General features: G+C 41.0%; 1 protein-coding gene across 2 annotated transcripts in view; it reads right to left on the bottom strand.

Moving 5' to 3' along the window:
* SHANK2 (SH3 and multiple ankyrin repeat domains 2) overlaps window positions 1-19363 on the bottom strand; it is a 276475-nt gene that overhangs the window by 252763 nt on the left and 4349 nt on the right. For both annotated transcript variants that reach the window (XM_015631014.3, XM_015631015.3), the window contains exons 2-3: window positions 17140-17258; window positions 5730-5799 (exon numbers count right to left, since the gene is read on the bottom strand). The gene's annotated coding sequence lies outside the window, so the exon portion shown is untranslated. The remainder of the gene's footprint in view (window positions 1-5729; window positions 5800-17139; window positions 17259-19363) is intronic.

The raw sequence follows: 19363 nt of genomic DNA, 5'->3' as shown, positions 1-19363 counted from the left end.
AGAAGCACTGCTGGTGTCTTGTTATGTAGATTAGATCAAGCCCTGAGAGCAGATAAAGCAGATTCTCTCTCCTCCTTGCACACAGGTTAGCATTTAGAGTTTGCTATGAAGTTTAACCTGAATTCTCCTCAGATGTGATCCTGGTGAGGGCTACTATGTCATTTTATTTGCTGTGTTGACAGAAACAGTTTCATTGTTTGCTTTAGTTTAATCAATGGAATAACATGCCAGCTAAAAAAAGGCAAAGCTTCAAATATCACAGAATCACTAGGTTGGAAGAAACCTTCGAGATCATCGAGTCCAACCGATGCCCCAACACCTCAAGTAAACCATGTCACCAAGTGCCAAATCCAGTCTTTTTTAAACACATCCAGGGATTACTCCACCACCTCCCCAGACAGACCATTACAGTACTTTGTCACTCTTTCCGTAAAAAACCTTTTCCTAATAGCCAACCTATATTTCCCTTGGCGCAGCTTAAGACTGTGTTCTCTCAAATAGATGCTCTGTTTTTCTTATAAAAGGACAAGTTATCTTTGGTTGAGAGCTGGTACAGCAAATAAAATCTATCACTGTTTCTCCTTTTGTATGTTGGGGTTTTTTTTCTAATTTCGTTTCAATGAATTTATTTCAATTTCAACTCAGCAGGAAACACCCCTTGAGGTTTGCAGAGGACACCAAGTGTCTACAGGTGGGATTTGGGGGTACAGAGCTCAGACTCCACGTCTGCTGTTCTGGGCTAGTCCTCTGCCAAAGAGCCTGTAGGGGGAGATTTTCCCTGGCCTTCACATCAGCTTCATTTCTTTCCATAATCCAGGGGGAAACAACAAACAAACGGTGACCCAAAAAAGATGGAAGAGAAATAGGGCAGGTGAGCAGCCCTTGGTTTAGCCAAACTCCAAGTACTGCAAGTACAGCCACGCGCCTTGTCCTCACCATCCCTCTGCCCATCTGTGTCTGTCTGCAGTGAATATTCCTGTTTGCCAGGGCCAAATGGTCTCTAGGCTTTTCTTAATTGCAGAAAAACTTCCCTTTTTTTTTTTTTCAGAGGCAATTTTGAAAAAGGAACTCTGCTGACCTTACCTGCATCTTCCCCAGCTATTTTCCAGCCCAAGGTAAGCATAATTTATACTCCAAGGCTTTAATTTACACTCCAGCCTGTGATCATGGCACAACCAAGGACATTCTTTAGGGTTTTTTAGATGAAGGTTGGTGATGATAGACTGGAAAAAATTTCTGCAGGCTTAGAAAGGTTAAGTGACCTGCCAAACTGACCCAGGCAGCACAGTGACTCCATAGAATAACTGAGAAATAATTTATTTTCTTGACCTTTGATATTTTTGATTCAATTCATTATACAGATACGATACTAATTTCTACCAAATTATAGCCAGACAAAAATTAGGCAATCAACCCAATTAAACTGATTAAAAGAGCCAGTTCCCTCACTGATTACCAAGGTTTAATTATTACCTTCAGTAAACAGCTCAAGAAATAAAATATCACTTCTTAGGCAAGAAGAAAACAGAATGAGATCCATGTTTGTGACCATTCGGCAAAAGAAGGGAAACAAAAGATAGGAAGTTATTGTGTGAAAATACAGATTCATAAACTCTTCCAGTTTTTGGTATTTAAATTCCAGGCTTAGTTTGGAATTTAATATTAAAAATAAATAGCATGCTAAATCACCCAGGGTTAAATGCTCGCAATATTTTTAATTTAGACACAGTTTAGGATACCAACAAAGCTGTTTTTCTGAAATATCCCTCTCTCAATGCAGAATCAAAATGAAATCAGCCTCCCTGGACACAACGACCTGGATTCTTTGCTGTGCCTTAGACTCAGAGAATCACAAAGTCATTTGGGTCACAGGGGTCTCTAGAGGTCTTTATTTCAACCTCTTGCTCAGAGGAGATCCAGCAGTGAGATCTGCTTGGGTTGCTCACACTTTTATCCAATCCTGCCTGGAAAATCTCACTGAAGCCAGCTCTTTTCCAAGCTTACCTCCTCCTCTCCTTGCAGGATAAAATTCCAGCCTCCTTTTTCTTGGTGGCCCCCCCCATAGAACCTGGTCCAGTTTTTCCATATCTTTCCTGTTCTGTGGTGGGTCCAGATCTGGACATAAGGTGCAAGATGAGGTCTGAAGAGTGTCAAGTCACAGCTGGTACCATAACTTTTCTCCAGCTGGTGGCTGTGTAACTTAGTTTATAATGGAGATTCAGTCAAATTTCAGCATCACCTAAATTTCTGGATTCATTTATACCTCTTTACAGTGATTTTTTACAAAATGTATTTTCTACCTGCCTGTGTAGGTCTCTAATTCAGTCCCAGGTAACGTAAGGCCTCAAATGAGGCTGTTGGAAAACCAGAAATACTTTAAACAGATTTCTTTCTAATTGACTAGATTTCATGTTGATTGTACTCCTGGAAGTCCTAATTAAGTGAATTCATTACCATTTATAATTTCTTGACAGCACACTTTGGAGATTTCAGCCATGGAAATTATCACAGTCTAATCAAGATATGCAAACTGAATATAAAAGCACTTTCAAAAAAAAAAAAGAAATTTGATTGAATCAGGATAGAAAATAATCCTAATGAGAAAACCAGCATCACTTGCACTCCAGGCATACTACTATTACTTTCTGCCACAGAGAAAGTATTTAGGAAAAAATTTTATTAAAAGTTCCAAAGGAGCTATAGAGGATTTGACAGAACCTTTGTGAAGGACACCCACGTGTAACCATGACTTCCTAGGAATGACAAGCAGTAATGCCCAGGAACACTTGGAAAGGCTTGGAAAGGCTCCTGAGTTTCTATAAAACTGGGGGCTGGGATGACCCTGTAAGAGGCGCCCCTCACTTTGCTCCTCTGGTGTCTTCAGGTGGGTTGCTGGTGGGAACAGCTGTGATGCAAAGCTCATTTCCTGATGCTGCTGCTGATGCTGCCAAAGCTAACTGTGTCTGCACCTGGTCAGAGGGGAGGAACAGCATCCAGGCAGCTCTGTTCTCCCTGTAATGCAGCTGAGCAGGGAAGGCAATAATTAAGCCCATCATGTGAACCAAACTCTTCAGGACATACTCATTAATGAGATTTACAAAACCTCCTCTCTGCTTTGTCGTTTTCAGGAATGAAGGAGGCAGAGCCCACACGACAAAAGCCCTTTTCAGCATTAACATAAAACTAGAAATACTTTTTTTTTCACGCTTTTAAAGAAAAGAAGCATTAAAAAGAGATTTGCTGTTAGGTTTTATGTCTGCTTAATGTTTTCCCACAGCTTTTATGTAGCTTCCCTTGCAGTTGGTTTTTGTTGCAGCAAGTGTTTATTTGTAGTTTATGTTTAAGCTTGTCAGTTATACAGTTCATTCTTGTGCGACCCCAGTTCCTCCCAAGTTGGTTCACCCCTAAGAGTTGTATCCTCCCCTGACATGCCCATCATTGTAGACCCAACCCTTTATTCCCGAACTTTCCCTGCCTGTCACCACTACCCTGCCCCTACCCCTTGTCCATCATTGTAAACCCTGCCCTTTGTTCTGGATCCTTCCCTGTCAATCCCCTAACCCTCAAGGCCCCATTGGCCTGCATGACTGGTCCTCTCCTCCCCCTCATCCCTGTTGGTCCCTGCATTGTAATCCCCTGCCCTTGTTCTTCCATCCTGTATTCCCCATTGGCTGTTTGTTTGTACCCTCCCATTGAGTTGCTGCTATATAAAATCCTGAGCACAGCAGTGCTTGGGGTTCTTCTGTCCCTGATCCTCTTCAGCAATAAACCTATTTCCAGAACTTCAAACAGAGAGCCTCCTCCTCCTCCTCCTTTACCTGATCCTGACTGTAGTCATTATCCTGCTTTTGTCGAGCTTGTGGCTCAAAAGGTTCAGCTCTGGGATCAAACCCTACCCAGGCTGTTCCTCACTCCTGGGGCAGAGCGAGCCAGAGTGTTCTCAGAGCTAACCCAGGCCCCGGCAGAACCGTGTCAGGTTTTGGAGTTTTTTTCACACCTGTCATCACTAGCTGCCTCACCTCATAAGTTTTCTGCAGTTCTTAATAAATCCAAACTTCTCCATTTGGTTTTTCAGTCACACATGGAGAGTGATCACTTTTCCATATCAGCTGAATTTTCTTACATGCTTCTTAAAGGGGGCTTATATAAAAGAAGGAGAGTGGCTTTTACCACAGGCAGATAATGACAGGACAAGGGGGAATGGTTTTAAACTGAAAGACAGGAGATTTAGATCAGGAAGAAATTCTTTACTCAGGAGCTGGTGAGGGCCTGGCACTGGGTGCCCAGAGAAGGTGTGGCTGCCCCTGGATCCTTGGAAGTGTCCAAGGCCAGGCTGGATGGGGCTTGGGGCATCCTGTGAGATAGTGGAAGATGTCCCTGCAGATTTAAACATTTCAGCCAACAGAACACAGTTATTCCCATCAACTCAACACATTGTCAAACACATCACTTAAAATCCAAATTTGCGCACCTGTTTCTCTTTAGATTGGTGTGCTTTGATAGGGGCCCTACCACAGAAGCCGTCAGTCAATTATTAAATGTCCTGATAAGCTAGGAATTCAGTGGGCTGAGCTTTGAGGAAAACACATTTTTTAAATCTCTTTCTCCTTTTTCCATTTTTACAGACTACTGATCCAAATTATACTGCTTCATGTCACCACACACTTTACAGCAATCCATCTGACACATTTTACATAATTTTTGTATTTTCATTCTCCTTCCAGTGCTCATCCAAAGGCACTGTTAGGACTCGCTATCTAATCCTTGATCTGTGTTCATAAATGCACATTGACACAGACACCTGCAGCAGCCAGTGAAAGAAAAGGCACCTTCAGTTACTTTTATCACAGAGAAAATGAGTTTTTTAGTTTTCAGATCATACAGAAGCATCATGCTTCACCAAAGGAAACCTACATTTCCATCAGTGTCCTTTTTATTCTAGTTTTCTGATTCCTGAGTTTCATGCTTCAATTTATTTTGTAATGATTGAACTGGAAGCCAAGAAAGTGATGTTACTTCAAGAAATTGCTCTGCATAAGAAGTTCTAAGTGATCTCCAGATGCTGCCAAAACTTTTTAGACTGTGTTTTGAAAGAATCAGAGAAAAGCAAAGATAGACATTTATAATAAATGTAAGAACTAGAAGTTCTTATTAATAGGAAACACTGAAAATGCAGCATTTAGGTAAGGTAAAAGAAATAAAAGAAATATGATTAGGCTGCACCACAGAAGGCTCGATTCCATCAGTTCTCACCTAACTGTACAAAATCCAAGGAATTCTTCATCCAGTCCTAACATCAGCTGCAAATTTGCAGGGATCTCATTAATAAATTGCTCCTAGATAAAAACAGGGAGGTTGTCATATCTAACACAAGTATGAAAACTTCAGTGTACCTGGTAGTTCATATTTCAGGTACTTTGGAGAGGAGGAGGATAAAAGACAACAAGGTCTTCCAGCCATCTTCACTCCAGGCTGCAATTCAACTGCAAATTCCTCTGCTCTGGGTTCATTTTTGTAACCCACCCACCACTATAAAGCAGGAGGAGGAACAGTTTCCTTTCTGGAGATAAGATTTTGGAAGCATTTTTGACCACCTGTTTGTTGAAAAACTCACCTTTGCAGAATCCAGCACCACCCATGGTTGAGGTCCTGGAGTGTAACTGTACCTTTGCCCACCTGACACAAATAATTCAAACATTTTCACTCCAAAACCAGCTTGGCACACTTACCTGTCAACGCAGGTGACAGCAACAATGTCAAGATGATCATCAGAATCTAGTTCTCTTTCATCTCAGATTCCTGAACAAAACACAGAAAGATATAAAGATGTATAGCTGAAGAAAGAAATTATGACTCAATGGCCACCCTATTTAAATGCTATAAAGCAGAAATGCTCAAGGAGATTTTTTTCTCCACAAAGGAGATTTTGATGGGAGGAGAGAGGAATTTTACTACATTGCAAATTTCCAAAGTATTCGTCATACTCCTAACATAAATATTATGCATAGCTTTGCAAGGGCAGAGCCTGCCATGGCTTCACTCACTCCAGAGTGCTTCTGGCAGTATGAAGTCAGCACTGAGACAAAAATAGGCTCTTCTGGTTATCAGGAAAGACATCCTTTCAGGCCAGATCTGACAGAAGGTGAAAGGTGCTACTCTGCTGTTTCCCACAAACATCTTCCTTGATTTAAGTCTTGCCAAAGCTCTGAGCATCCCAGGAATGTGCATCTGCTGAACAGCCCAACTACAAGCAGCAAAATGCTTGGTTTTGCCTCTCCAAGTCCACCTGAGATCCTGAAATTAGAGTCTGCTGTCTGCAGGCCCCCAAAGAGATTCAACAAATCAGCAAACATGTGCTGAGCATCCCAGTCCAGCTCTGGACATAGCACGCATCCAGATATCCATATCTAGCTGTGCTCGCAAGTGTGCATGACTGGATTCAAATTTCATTGCCTTCATTGATGATTAGAAGCTCTTGCTAAACGAAATTCTTTTCTGTTACATATTTTCCTCTTTTCACAGATATAAGTGGAAGGGAAAATCCAGGTTTTTCCACTGCAACTACAAGTTTGACTAACTCTACTTTTTGTTATACTCAGCTATATGGTTCTCCATCAGAAAATACTGCTGAATTATTATACTTTCAGTGTATTTAAGCCCATGCTTTATTTTAAATATAGACTTTGACATATTTCACTAAAAGTAAACATTCCTATCCAAAATGTTATGAGTAGGAAGAAAATACTTGCATATCTGTCTCCAGTACCTGTGTGATTTTGTTCTTTCAGCAGCAACAAAAGAAACTATTGAAGGACATTTCCCATATTGAACTACTGTATTTTGTACCAGTGTCAGCTGCGTTTGAGATTAAGCCCTGAGGTTTTCCATTTTTAGGGTGGGAGATAAAGATGTGATCTCCATGATCACTGGGGCTATAGGAAAGGTAGGTAAAAAGTTCAGCAGCTGTTTCTCAGAAGGCAAAAACCAGAATCTGTGCAAGGAAAGAAGTCAGCAAGTTGAAAGTAAAGCAAAATAAACTGACCTAACAGGTTTCTTAGTCTCTGAAACGGGATAAATTGCTTCTACTTTAGAATTCTATCTTTTACGCACACCAGCTTTCAGTTTCTAAATTAATTCAGAGATAGGAAGAATAAGCTGAGACTGATTTATCAGAGAGGAAACTTTCCAAAGCTGCTCTCAAATGCTGACACATCAGCTCAACATATTCCAAGACCAGGCTTTGTTGCCTTTAGGAAAGATTTACATCTTGGTCAGACTGAATAAAGGTAAGACCACAGCAGCAGCTTGAACTTGATTGTGGCAGAGAGGGGAATGCCAGAAGCTGGTCCTGTGTGGAAGCCAAACTCTTCTATTTACAAAAATTACCCAGCAGCATGATTCCACTTCACATTTTGCATATTGACTTATTTTTCACTGTGCTGTCCAGAGCTAACCCTAAGGATAAGGAAATCAAATTGGAAGCCTGTGGCTTGCCAAGAGATGAGGGAAGGTCTTTAAATTAGAGTATTTATATACTGCATATTCATAGGAAAACAAATTAATGGTGCCAATCCTGACTTCTTAATGAAACTGAATATGTTACATGGTGGAGAAAGGCACTGTCACTAGAAGAGTGAGAAATTGTCCTCTGCTATTTCTGCAAAAGGATTCCCTTAACACCCACTGGCAGACAAAAATCAAGTTCCCTCCCAGATCCTGCTTTTCCATCTCCTCAAGCACAGGATAAGTGGAGCAGAAACTCCCCTTTGTCTCAGAGCCTCCTAAATAAATCTCATCCCTAAATAAATCTATGTGTTGTGAAAGCCTTGATTACTCCACATTCCCAGCACTTCCTCCTGCAGGAGGTTTCCCTTCCAGACATCATTTCCATGTGTGGCCAGGCAAGAGTAAGGCCATGCACAGGCTCATCCCTCTGGAAGAACACCAGCCATGATAGGCACGGTACTTTTCCCTCTGTGGGAACTCCAGTGGGGTTCTCTCCTGCACCTGATCACCCACTGCTAACATGTTTGTGGAAATGTAACACCTTCTGGGATTTCTGATCCTTTTAAAGTCTTTGGCTGAAGTTGAGCAGTAAATTCCAGAGCCATTGGCAAGTGGAAGGACATGCATAAGGAAGGGAGGAAAGGCTGACAGCACAGTCACACAAGCCATTTTCCTGATCAAATCCATCTCTAAAACACCAGGGTGACTCCAAGCCAAGCCAAACAAACAGTGCAGTTGGTGATTTCCACCTGACTCAGTGCTGAGCAGTGAAAGGATGTGACATTTTTGCAGAGTGCACTGTAGCAGCAGTAACTTGGTTCAGGGAGCAGCAGAGCTGCAGCCATGCAGTATTTATAGGCCTCTCTCCTCAGCTCCTTTTCCCTGCTCTTTTCCTGGGGCAAATCAGCTGGGATGCTGCCTCCCAAGCCCAGCTGCTGCCACTGCTGGAGGAAAGCCCTTGCTGTACCACTGTGCTGCAGAGGGAACATTCCCAAAAGATCTGACACAGGGCAAACCTTTCCCCAGATCTGGCAAAATGAGAAAACATTCCAAGAATTATATGAATTTTAGCAAGCGGAATGAAAATGTCAAGATATTCCCTTCCTTTTTTCACAGTTTGAGGAATTTTCCAAGCAGGAAGGTAACCTTGTTTGGGAGTGTTTCTCTAGGTGCACACCCAGGAAAGTAAAAGTTACTAACAAAAAATAAATTCAACTACAAGCATGCATTTGTTCTGACTCACTCAAACAAGTCAAGAAAAATCATACAATCCTATCAGCAATCTCAAATGGAATATTTCTGCCTAACTTCTTAATTCTCTTCCAATGCCAGAGAATTCCCAGGCTGTGTTTCTGAGGTGGCTCCCAGCTGACCAGCCCATTTATCTGCACAGATGCCTGCACACCACAGAGAAATATCCATCCCTGTTAATTTATGAGGATGGCACAGAAAAGGGATCCACTGAAGCACTCAAAAATGAAGCACTTGGGAACATTCAGTGACAGGATGAGCACACCTGAATTAATACAACTTCAAATGACAGATTCATTTAACCCTGACTTTGCTGAATACACTGTCACAGCATCCTGTTTTCTCTGTTGTCAAGTACATAAAAATTTCATCCACCCTTTTAGTGGCACAAAGGCTCATTTTTTTCCTAGCAGCCTCTGAAATCGAAGGTAATTTATACCTGATATCTATGAATGTGAATGCCAGCAGAGTTCATTTGACTGCAGAACACTTGACACGACCCATTTTAGCTAAAAACCTGCTAAAGCAGGCCAGTTATGCTGCATGGAAGTCCTGACTGCTGCTTTAACAGAAAACTCATGTAATTTATAGGGAGCTGAAGGCACTTTGCACTGTCAGGCTGCAGGCAGTCCATTAGTTTAGCAGTTCTCAGAGACTCCTAGATGTCTTTAGCACTAATAGACTCCAAACACACACACACACACTGAATTCTCCACTTTTCTCCAAGTTAAATTGAGAGCTCAAATACTAAAGGAAGCACTGAGGCTTGTGTCTCCAGCACATGGTGGATTCAAATCCTGCCTGGGAGAGATGTAATAACCAAACCTGATTTGATTCCAGCTCAGCCAAGGAGGCAACAAGCTGAAAAATGAGTGTAGCAAGGGAAGAGCTGCCTGAGATTTTGGAGGCTACTCCCAAGTAATTGTGCCATTATGTAAAGCCACAGCAAACAAACCCTGGTCATGAGGTGGAAATGTGAACACAGTCAGGAAAACTGGCAAGGAAGTGGAAAAATCATTATTTTCTTCATCAGGAGACATCGTATTTGCGCACATATTTAAAATTCTGAATAGAATTCCACATGGACCTTTTCAGAACTAAATATGAAGTCTACAGCTGCTCAAACACTTGCTGGAATGAACTCACATATTTGTGTCTCTTTGGTGTTTTTTCTATGCTCCACTACTCTAATCTTTTTTTCCTCAGCAGCCTAAACATAATGGCCTAAATGCTTGTATATTGTGTGGCAGCAAAGAATGATCTTCAGAAACGCCAGATGCTTTGTGCCTTCAGATTATTCACTGCTTTTAGCAGCAAGTTCATGCTAGCAGAAAAAAAGTAAATACCAAAATGTAATTCCTGTCCAAATCACAACAATATAAATATGCACTGCTAATTTCATATATATTAAAGACAAAAGAACCTCCCACATATGTGCTTCTTTGAAAGCACTTAAAGCCACAACATATAAAGAGTAACATCATTACAGATAGGTCTAGCATTAGATCCTGCATTTTGGATGCCTGATCATAGAGGGTTACAAAGAATGTTCAGATACGGAAAGAAAAATCCCTCCTTCCTATGCTTATCTAAACATCAAATGGCAATATATTTAAAGTAGTATGGACTAGTGAAAATTATCAGCGATCAGTGATGAAAGAAAATTGTGTCCTCTGTTCATGGCTCATAATTATTTCATTTCCCAAATACTGCAAAAATCCCTGATAACTGCTAAATAATGAAAGCTCCCCAAAGCTCACCTTGGATGTAATTTTTCATGTAACTCCTCAGCTCTGTCCAACTCAATGAATTCAGTCCTAAATTTTGCACTGAACATTTTCTAGTACTTTGTTCTATGGGAAGATGGAGAATTCTGAAACTCAGATTCACAAGAAAACTTGTACCCATTTCCTACCTATCCTGAAACTGGATTTTGAGCCTTAGCTCAAAGGAAAACCTGTTGATTGTATGTACCCAAAAAAGGCAGGCTAGTGGTTTTTCAGACTTCAGCACTTTAAAATGGGTTGTAAATGTTACCAGCTACTGACCAAAAAGCAAAAAATACTTCCAAGAAGTGAATGAAACCCACAGATTCTGACTACCTAGAAGGGAGAAACAGCCTGAATTCACTCCCAATAGCAGAATTCTGTGTTTTCAGCAGTCCAGATGGCTCTGTTTTATTTACATGTCCCATCTAAACAATCACGGCTGCATTGTGGCAACACTTGTCACTGTTGTGACAACAGGAGGGAGATCTCTCCCCTCAGTTATAAATCACAGATCACCGAGGGCAGCTGCAGCCTCTGCTTCTTTAATATCCCCTTCAAGACAGGAATTTTAGTGACAGATGGGAATCTATTAACTTTGCTGGCTGAACTATGCTAAGTGGAGAGAGATGAAAGATGGAATAATGAAAGGGAGAGAGCCCAGCGTTGTGACTGACCTGTGCAAGGACAGCCCTGGTGACCTGCTCACAAATGAATTATTCAGATGCCAGGTCTTGCCTGCAACTCCACTGGAACACACAGGTCAACCCATCCCCATCCTGTTCAGTTTCTTGGCAACACATTCAGTGAAAATGGACAGGACTGTTAGTTTTGGAGGCACTGGGTTAAAAAACAGTTTATATCACTAGCAGTATTTCAGTGGAAGAGAAATGCTAAAGTGCAATATTTTGAATAATTTTCAAATAAGTGTATCAATCTCTTCCGGAAGATTAAACAGTTCTTACTAAAGCTACTATGGCAGTCATCTCAATAATAAAGAAAACATCTGTGCTAATCTAAAATTTAGTGAAGGTCTAGCAAGGCAACCCCTGTGCACATAACAAGCCACAAAGGTTAAGAGCTGCAGCCGTGGGATCTCAAGAAATTCATCAGGCCTAATTAAGCTGATGGCACATTGGCTCTCCATGGAGAAAATTACAAGCAAAACAAGTGAAAAAAAGAGAAAACCACACACAACTTAAAAATGGTGTAGGTTCCTTGTCAAAATATAGGTTGTTCAGCTTCTCCCAGATCAACAAGATCTGGACATAGACCCCTTAATCCAGTCAAAATTGAGATAGGACTCTCTTCTTTCCCTCAGGAGCACAGATACCAACAACCAAGGTTCAAGGAAACTGGAAGCACAACAAATGGAAGAATATAAAGGCTTTCACAACTTAGAAATTCATAAACATTTTGGACAGCCACATGCAAGCAATGCATTAAGATAATAATCTTGGTTTAAAACAACCAAGTATAAATTCTGAGTCACCTTAAGAACCCACCATCCCCAGGGAAGCCACTGCTCACAGGCAAATACGTCCCTGATAAAGGTATGGGAGAAAAGAGACTAAAACTGACAGATTTATCCAAATCTCAATGGAGAGTTCAAGCTGGACCACTAAAACCCACGCCAATCAAGCAAATTATGCAACACTTATTTACTTTTGCTGAAAACACACTGAAATGCTCATTACAGGAGAATTACAGCTGGAAAAGAAACCCCCAACAAGGCAGCTCCTGACATTTCATGTAAAGGACACTTGACTCCAGCTGTCTCCAGTGGAGCAGCCGTGAAATGCAGCTGTGTCACACTGACTGCCCCTCACTGAGCACATCATCCCCTGAGAGTGTCACCCGTGCTGCTGTGACATCCCCAGTGCTGTGAGATGAGTGTGTCAGCCCTGCCCTGGCTTCCCCCTGCACTGAGGCAGTTTATTGTACTGGCTCTGGGTGCTGAATTTAAGGTCTGCTGCCTTGATCTCTGGGGAGAAGTGAATAACACTGTCCCTTCTCTGAATCACCACAGAGTGAAAATTCATTTGCTAATATCAACAGATCATCTGAGCCACAGATACAAACTTCTTGCTCACATAACATATTGCAGCAGAGTTCTGCCAGGTATCAATTTATTTGTTTGGATTTTCCAGTAAGGATCTACTGCACAGAACACCACCTATTCTTTCCACAGGGAATTTAATTAGCACTGCATACCCAATCTGCCTAAAGTATACAAAGTGTAAACACAATTAAAGCACGTGCATTTTTCTCTCACTTTCAAATATGGGTCACTCTGTCTTTAGTCATGTGTTCCTTCTATTCAGTTTGTTCCCTTCCCTGGTATAGGTTAGTTAGTCCTTGTGACTTAGTTTTGTTATCCACAAAGTTGTTTAACCCCATTAAAAGCTATGAAATAATATAATACTAAGAAAATTTATGCCCCAAAAGTAAGGTGTTGAAGAAGTCATACACACCTATGAAAAGACACTCAGCTATTACAGAGCAGCTATACAAATATGGAGATCTGACCTTCCATGCTGAAAAAATAAATACTAATATGCCCCTAAGCAATATATGGCCATGCAGCCTGCTAAGTGAATTCAAATATTCAATATACATGGGGTAGCTGCAGCCTCTGAGTAATCATTACCTTGAGAAACAGAGTGTGTTTATTCAAATGCAGCCTCAGAAACAGCCCTTCCCTTCCTTGCCCTGAAAAGACAAGGTGTGTGTCTGTCAGGAGCAGAGTAAAACTAATGTGCACCATGTCACCCTGACCTGAGACACAATTACAAGGTGCAACACAGAAAAAAAATGAAAGAGGGAGAAAGTCCCTACAACTTCAAAGAGCACATTTGTGTGTGTGAAATACAAAAACTCATGCTGAAAGATGTATAAGGCTTCCATTAAGCAATTCTTTAATATCCAGGGTGACAGAGAATGCTTTCCTGGTTATGTGAAAGAAAGAAAGGACAGGAGGGAGCACAGAGTGGCTGCAAAAGCCATTATTGGCCATAATCCAGAGTAAGATCTGAGCAGCCTGACTATCCTGAGCTATCCTGGGGGATTCCCGTGAGTGCTCTTCCTCCAAAGAACAGCTCTGGGTCCTATTTCCTACGGGGAGGGAACCAGGAGTTGTCTGTGGAGCTGCAACAAAACTTACATCACTCTCTGAGCATCTCCAGCTTGACTTTCAACAAGGTTTGGGAGAAATCTGAAGGGAGGAGAGAAGCTGGCAACATGGAGCAGCAGGAGAATGATGACTGGGCAAGGAAAATGCATTTTGAATAGGAAGTTGATTAACATGAAATGACACATGAAGTGAATTGGGCAAAACTAATTCCAAACACACAGCATTGGAAATGGAGCTGATTATTCCTAATCCAGAAAGATAGTGTTGTATAAATGCCACTCTTCCATGCTGTATTCACAGGAATAACTGGGAGATTGGGGAAGAAATAAAGAAAAAGTCAAAGATATTAAAAATCATGGTATAAATATGTGAAACTAAGGTCCTGGCCCTACTCTTTTCACCTGTCTGGACAGCAGCATGGTGTGAGTGGCTGCATCTCCAGAGCTCCTACCAGCCACATCCTTATATTTTTCCTACTGGCTTCATGTACATGATGGCATTACCTACCCCAGAAAACTGGGAAATCCTTCAGAGAACAAATCACACGAGCACCTCTTGTGCCTCATTAATACTGCTAAACACAATAGGAAGCAACCTGAAACAAGTGTCATTACTTAGTGCAAACAGGATCAGCTGTTAATAACGTATTAGCAGCACAATTAGCAAATTGGATATTCTTGCTCATTATCCATCTTTGAATTTGCAAACAATATTTTGAACAGATTAGAAAACAACCTTATCAGTAGAAGTCCCTCCTGAGATGCAATATTTTCAATTAAGAGCTTACCAGGTTTCCCCATAATGCACTGAGATTAATTTCTGGACTTCCTAGTAGCTCTGAAAACCTGGCATCCATCGAGACAGCATTTCATAGAGGGAAAATTAAAAAACAAAACAAAACAAAACCAAACAATTTATCTTTTCCCCCAAATAAAGCCCAATTCCTAAGAGCCTTACAACACCCACTGTGCTGGCAGTGCTTTGTTGCCAGCTTTGCTGAGGTTTTTTTCCCACAGTGAGAAGAGCAAGGCTGAGGAGGACACACTCCCCAGTTCAGCAGCACTCGGGTGCACTCAGGTGGTCTGGGCTTACCCCAGTCCTGCTCAGAGAGCAGCCGTGGGGATCTCCTTGCATTGTTCAAGACTCTTACCCCTATTAAAAGTTTCCTCTTTGTAGTCACATTCTGCAAAGCCCACACAGTACAACATCCACCATGCAAAAATGTGCTTTATCCATTCTAAACCAAATTTTAAACCCAAATTTCAACTACAAATTCCAGTTTATATCTCTCATGGTGGAGAGCTCAATGAACAATGATTCCAAACTTAATCCACCACCTTCATGATATTGCAGCATATTATTCCTATTGGGAAAGACTTTCCTTAAGCATCAGGTACTCATCCAATATAGACTTTAAAAGATAAAAAACAGAACAATTTTCACTCATATCGATTGCACTTCATAAACTGCTTTATAAACAGCAGTTAAGGTGGGTTGGGGTCTTTTCCTTGGGACAAAGTGCATGTCAGTGCTGTGAGTACAACAAACTAAAGCCTAACTTAAATATTTTTTTGTCATAATAAAATTTATCATATATAGTTACTTACTGAGAGATTACAATAGAATAAACTGTTACAAAAAAGGAAAAAGAAATCCAGATCTCAAACTGAAAAGCAAAAACTACCATACAGGTCAAAATGGTTTTTAATTTTAAAAAGAGACAAAATAATTCTCAGACGAGAGAAGCTGAAATGCTGAACAGCAATTTCATAAACAATTCAGCTGTAGCCAAGTGCTAAGAGGGATAGGAAGGAAACAAAAAAAGCAATTGCAATAACATTGTGGAGCAAGGCTTGGGTTAATGATTACACTGATGTGGAGTATAAATTGTAAAAAGTTTTTATTTAAATCAAAATATTTTATTTAGATTAAAAATACTTATTTAGATTAGAAGATTTTATTTAGATTATACTTCACAGGACCATTTCACACTTCCAGCTGACCAGTAAGAAAATGCTGATAGCTGAAGATCTCAGTAGGATATTATTTTCAGTTTAGGTTAAAAATTATAGACTCTTAGTATCAATAAACATCAATTAAATAAATATACTACTGCATATGTCATTTTGTACTACACAATATTCTGCCACTGATTAAAAGTCACAAGCATGAGCAAAACTACCAAAAAAACTTCAATATGCATTTTCTCCCAGAAAGGTATTACTGAGAACCAAACTGCAGCATAATTTGCACTGTATTTTGTCCCATCTGGTTTGGCAAGTAAGGGAGCTTTGCAAAAAAGGGAGCAATACATAATTTGATGAGTTTAATTTCATCAAGTTTTATACGTTCTTTGTCAATCTGAAGTCTCATGGGAGGAAAGTTTCAGAGTAATCCTCGAAGTTTTCGCCCAGCTTTGTTGACAAAAGAGAAAGTCATATCAAACAGGTGGAATACCACAGGAGAGAAAATTTCAAGGAAATGTTCAAGTTTTCAGTTGAGCTTTGAAAAAGGCTCCTTCTTCTCTTTTGTACTTTCAAACATAAGGTATTTATTTTGGGAACACATTAAAAATGAAGATCATGTCCTCTATAGAACAGGCAGTGCAAAAGCCACCAGTCACCAACACTGTGATTTACAGACATTTGGGATTAAAAATATAATCCCCTGGAAAACAAAGAAACAGAGCCCCATGATCCAGCTCCACAGGGTATCAGGCACTGCACTGACATCACACAGCTGTGTGGGAAATATCACTCTCCTCAGGAGAAAAACGGGGAATACAATGTTATTGGGATACCAAAGGGAGGTAACATAAAAAAGAAGAAAAAAATCAAAATACTGCCTTGGACTGCTTTTTTGTGGTATGAATCTTTTAGGGGCCTTGGCATATTTTCTTCCACATGGCATTTAAGGGCAGCTCTCTGCATTAACACCTGCAGTTTTGAAGTCTGAATATTGGCATAAATAAGCAACTTCAGCAGAGCTGATGACACCAGCTGAGGACCTCCAAGTAGGGAAAAAAACACTTTCATTCCTCAAATGTTTTCCCTGGGTTTTGAAATGCAAAAATTTCACTTGGCTTTGTCCTGCACATTCAGTTTCCCTGACTGACAGGTCAAGTGAAGTGGCATTCACAGTGATACACTTCTCAGACCTGACTGTACAAGTGCAAAGGCCAGAGGAAAAAAGCAGAATTTGCCAGAAGTTAAGCTGCTCCATGATAACGTTTTCAAATATTCATTTAGGGTGATTTTTACAATCAGGCAAACACTATGCTGATGGCAAAGTGGTGCACATTTTCCCTCTCTAACACATGAAAAATGTTGAGCTCAGTTCACTTTTGCAGAAAACAGGAAAAAACCAGCATCCACAGGTGTGAGACAAGTCCTGTGAGATGAAAGGCCAGGAGTGATATGCAGTGCTGACCCTGAAATGGCTTTTCCTCCCTTGAGAAACCTCTGTGCCCCCTTGTGACCTCACCTCTGTACCCACGAGTGGAGTGGTTCCAAAGGCACCCACAAGGACAAGTGTGCTCCTCTGTCCTGGTGGAGTGGTGCCTTCCAACGGAGAGAGAATGGATCCAAAGGGGTGGAACAGGGCTGGAAGCAAAAAGCAAGGAAAGCATTACATGTCTGTGAGCTGCTGACTTCCCAAGCAGCTTTCAGGCCCATTTCAGAGAGATGATGATGGCAAGAAGAACAGCTCCATTCCTTCCCCCAGGAACCCCAGTCACACATCCTGCTTGTCCTAATAGGAATTACAACCTTATAACCTGCAGCAGACAGAGAGACAAGCCTGTCTACCAAAAAACTGCCATTCCACTTGAAACTTTCCATCTTTGCCAGGTATGACCCAAAGAAGGTAACAAAGGGTATGAGAGCAGCAGCAGCAGGAGGAAAGGGTCATCTGGCTTGTGTTTCTCAGGCTTTAGCATGCTTCAGAAAACCCTATCCCAGTATTTCCTGGAGAAGACAGGAATTGTCCAGTCCACTGCACTGATGGCAGCATCATTAAAGCAATGCACAGAAACAAAACTCATAGCAATGTGCAACACCCAGTCCTGTCCTAAGAGAACGTTGTCTAATTGGATAGAGATCATCTTAGAAGCCAGGACGTTTTCATACAGCCAGGGTCCTTTAGAGTGTGCTTCAGAATCTGCTGTCAGGAGCGATGGCCACAGACATCAACACATGCCAGGCTAAATTAAGGGGCTAAATTGCTGAGCTTGCTCCGGCAATGCCATGCTCTGAGGGGCTCCAAGAGGAAAGCAGCTGGTCTGTAAGACCTGCTGGAAGATTTCCACAGGCCACTCATCTGCTGGGTAAAAATTTACTCTTTCTGGAAATACCTAAGCTGTAAGGATGTGCCCTGGGAGTAATCCAGAGGCTGGCACAGGTTTTAATACACATCATTTTCAATCAGATCCAGAGAGGAGGTGACCGGTAGGGGCACATGTTCCATTCTTCCCAATCTGCTGCGTGGCAGTGGGAAAGACTCAGGGGGGAATGGTCTGTGGTGGAGGAACTCAGTGCAATGGATTTTGATAAATTGAAAAATATCACCATGTGTGACAATAAAACATTTGAAAATATCAGGGAGATGGAAAAGTGTTAGTACATATCAATTTTAATCAAAATGTGACTTAACCAAAACTCAGCATGGTTCCCAGTGACACACCCTATTTGCATCACTCTCTTTCCCTGGAAAAGCTGCTTTCAAAATACATGAGGAACACCAACATTATTCACTACCAGGCCACTGCACATCACAGTTTCTGCCATCAGCCCTCATTTAATATTGGTTTCCTGGGACCTGTGCTCAGGCTTTTCTCATCACTAAAGCTTCTCTTTGTACCCAGAAAAGTCTTATTTCAAATTCTTTCATTGCATGCCTTGTTTAATTGAAGATTTTCGTTAAAAATTAGGTTGGAGCTAGTGTATAAACACATCATCAGTGACACTTCAAGCTACCAAAATGTAGGTCCAGCTTTCTTAGTAAAAAATTCTGAGACAAGACTTTTAAAGTATTCCTCAAGAAGGGCAGAATCTTCACCTAAGGCAACATCAGAGATTTGCAGGGGCAAAATTGACTGTGATTTTTACAGCTTAATGAATAGAAGAGAGCACCAGCTCAATCAGAGATGCAGGAAGTCAAAAGGTTGTATTTGGAGTAAAGCCAAATTTGGGAAAGCATTTTATATTTGTTACATGGTTGAGAAACAGAGACATCAGTTTTCCACTAGAAACAGAGATTCTTTTATCAGCAGGATTAAATATTTGGCATTTTAAGGACTTTCCCTAACACTTGTTGCCTTTTCCACTGCAAACACTTTTTCCCTGTTTATGAGTAACTCTTGGTCATTTCTCTCCATCTCTACTTCTCTTTTTCTTTAATATCTGCCCTTTTCCTTCCTTTTCCTCCCCTAAATTTTTCCCTCAGTACTCTGGCTGGGCTTCTTTCCAGCTGCTACCACCAGCTATGAGAAATCACCCAGGAAGAGATCGCTCTACCAGACACAGCAATGTGAAAGTATCATCTGCAGAATTCAAACTGTTCAAGATGCACAGTCTCTTCTCACATCCCCAGGTAAAATTCATTACAGTGGAATGCTTCGATGATTTGAAATATTTATATTGAAGTGATAATGCAAATTAAAGGAGAAAAATCTTGATAAAAGATCAGATTAAGGACTACTGAATGCATT

This window comes from Parus major, chromosome 5, assembly GCF_001522545.3.
Source record: "Parus major isolate Abel chromosome 5, Parus_major1.1, whole genome shotgun sequence".
Classification (NCBI taxonomy): Eukaryota; Metazoa; Chordata; class Aves; order Passeriformes; family Paridae; genus Parus; species Parus major.
This window is presented reverse-complemented; position numbering and strand designations above follow the sequence as displayed.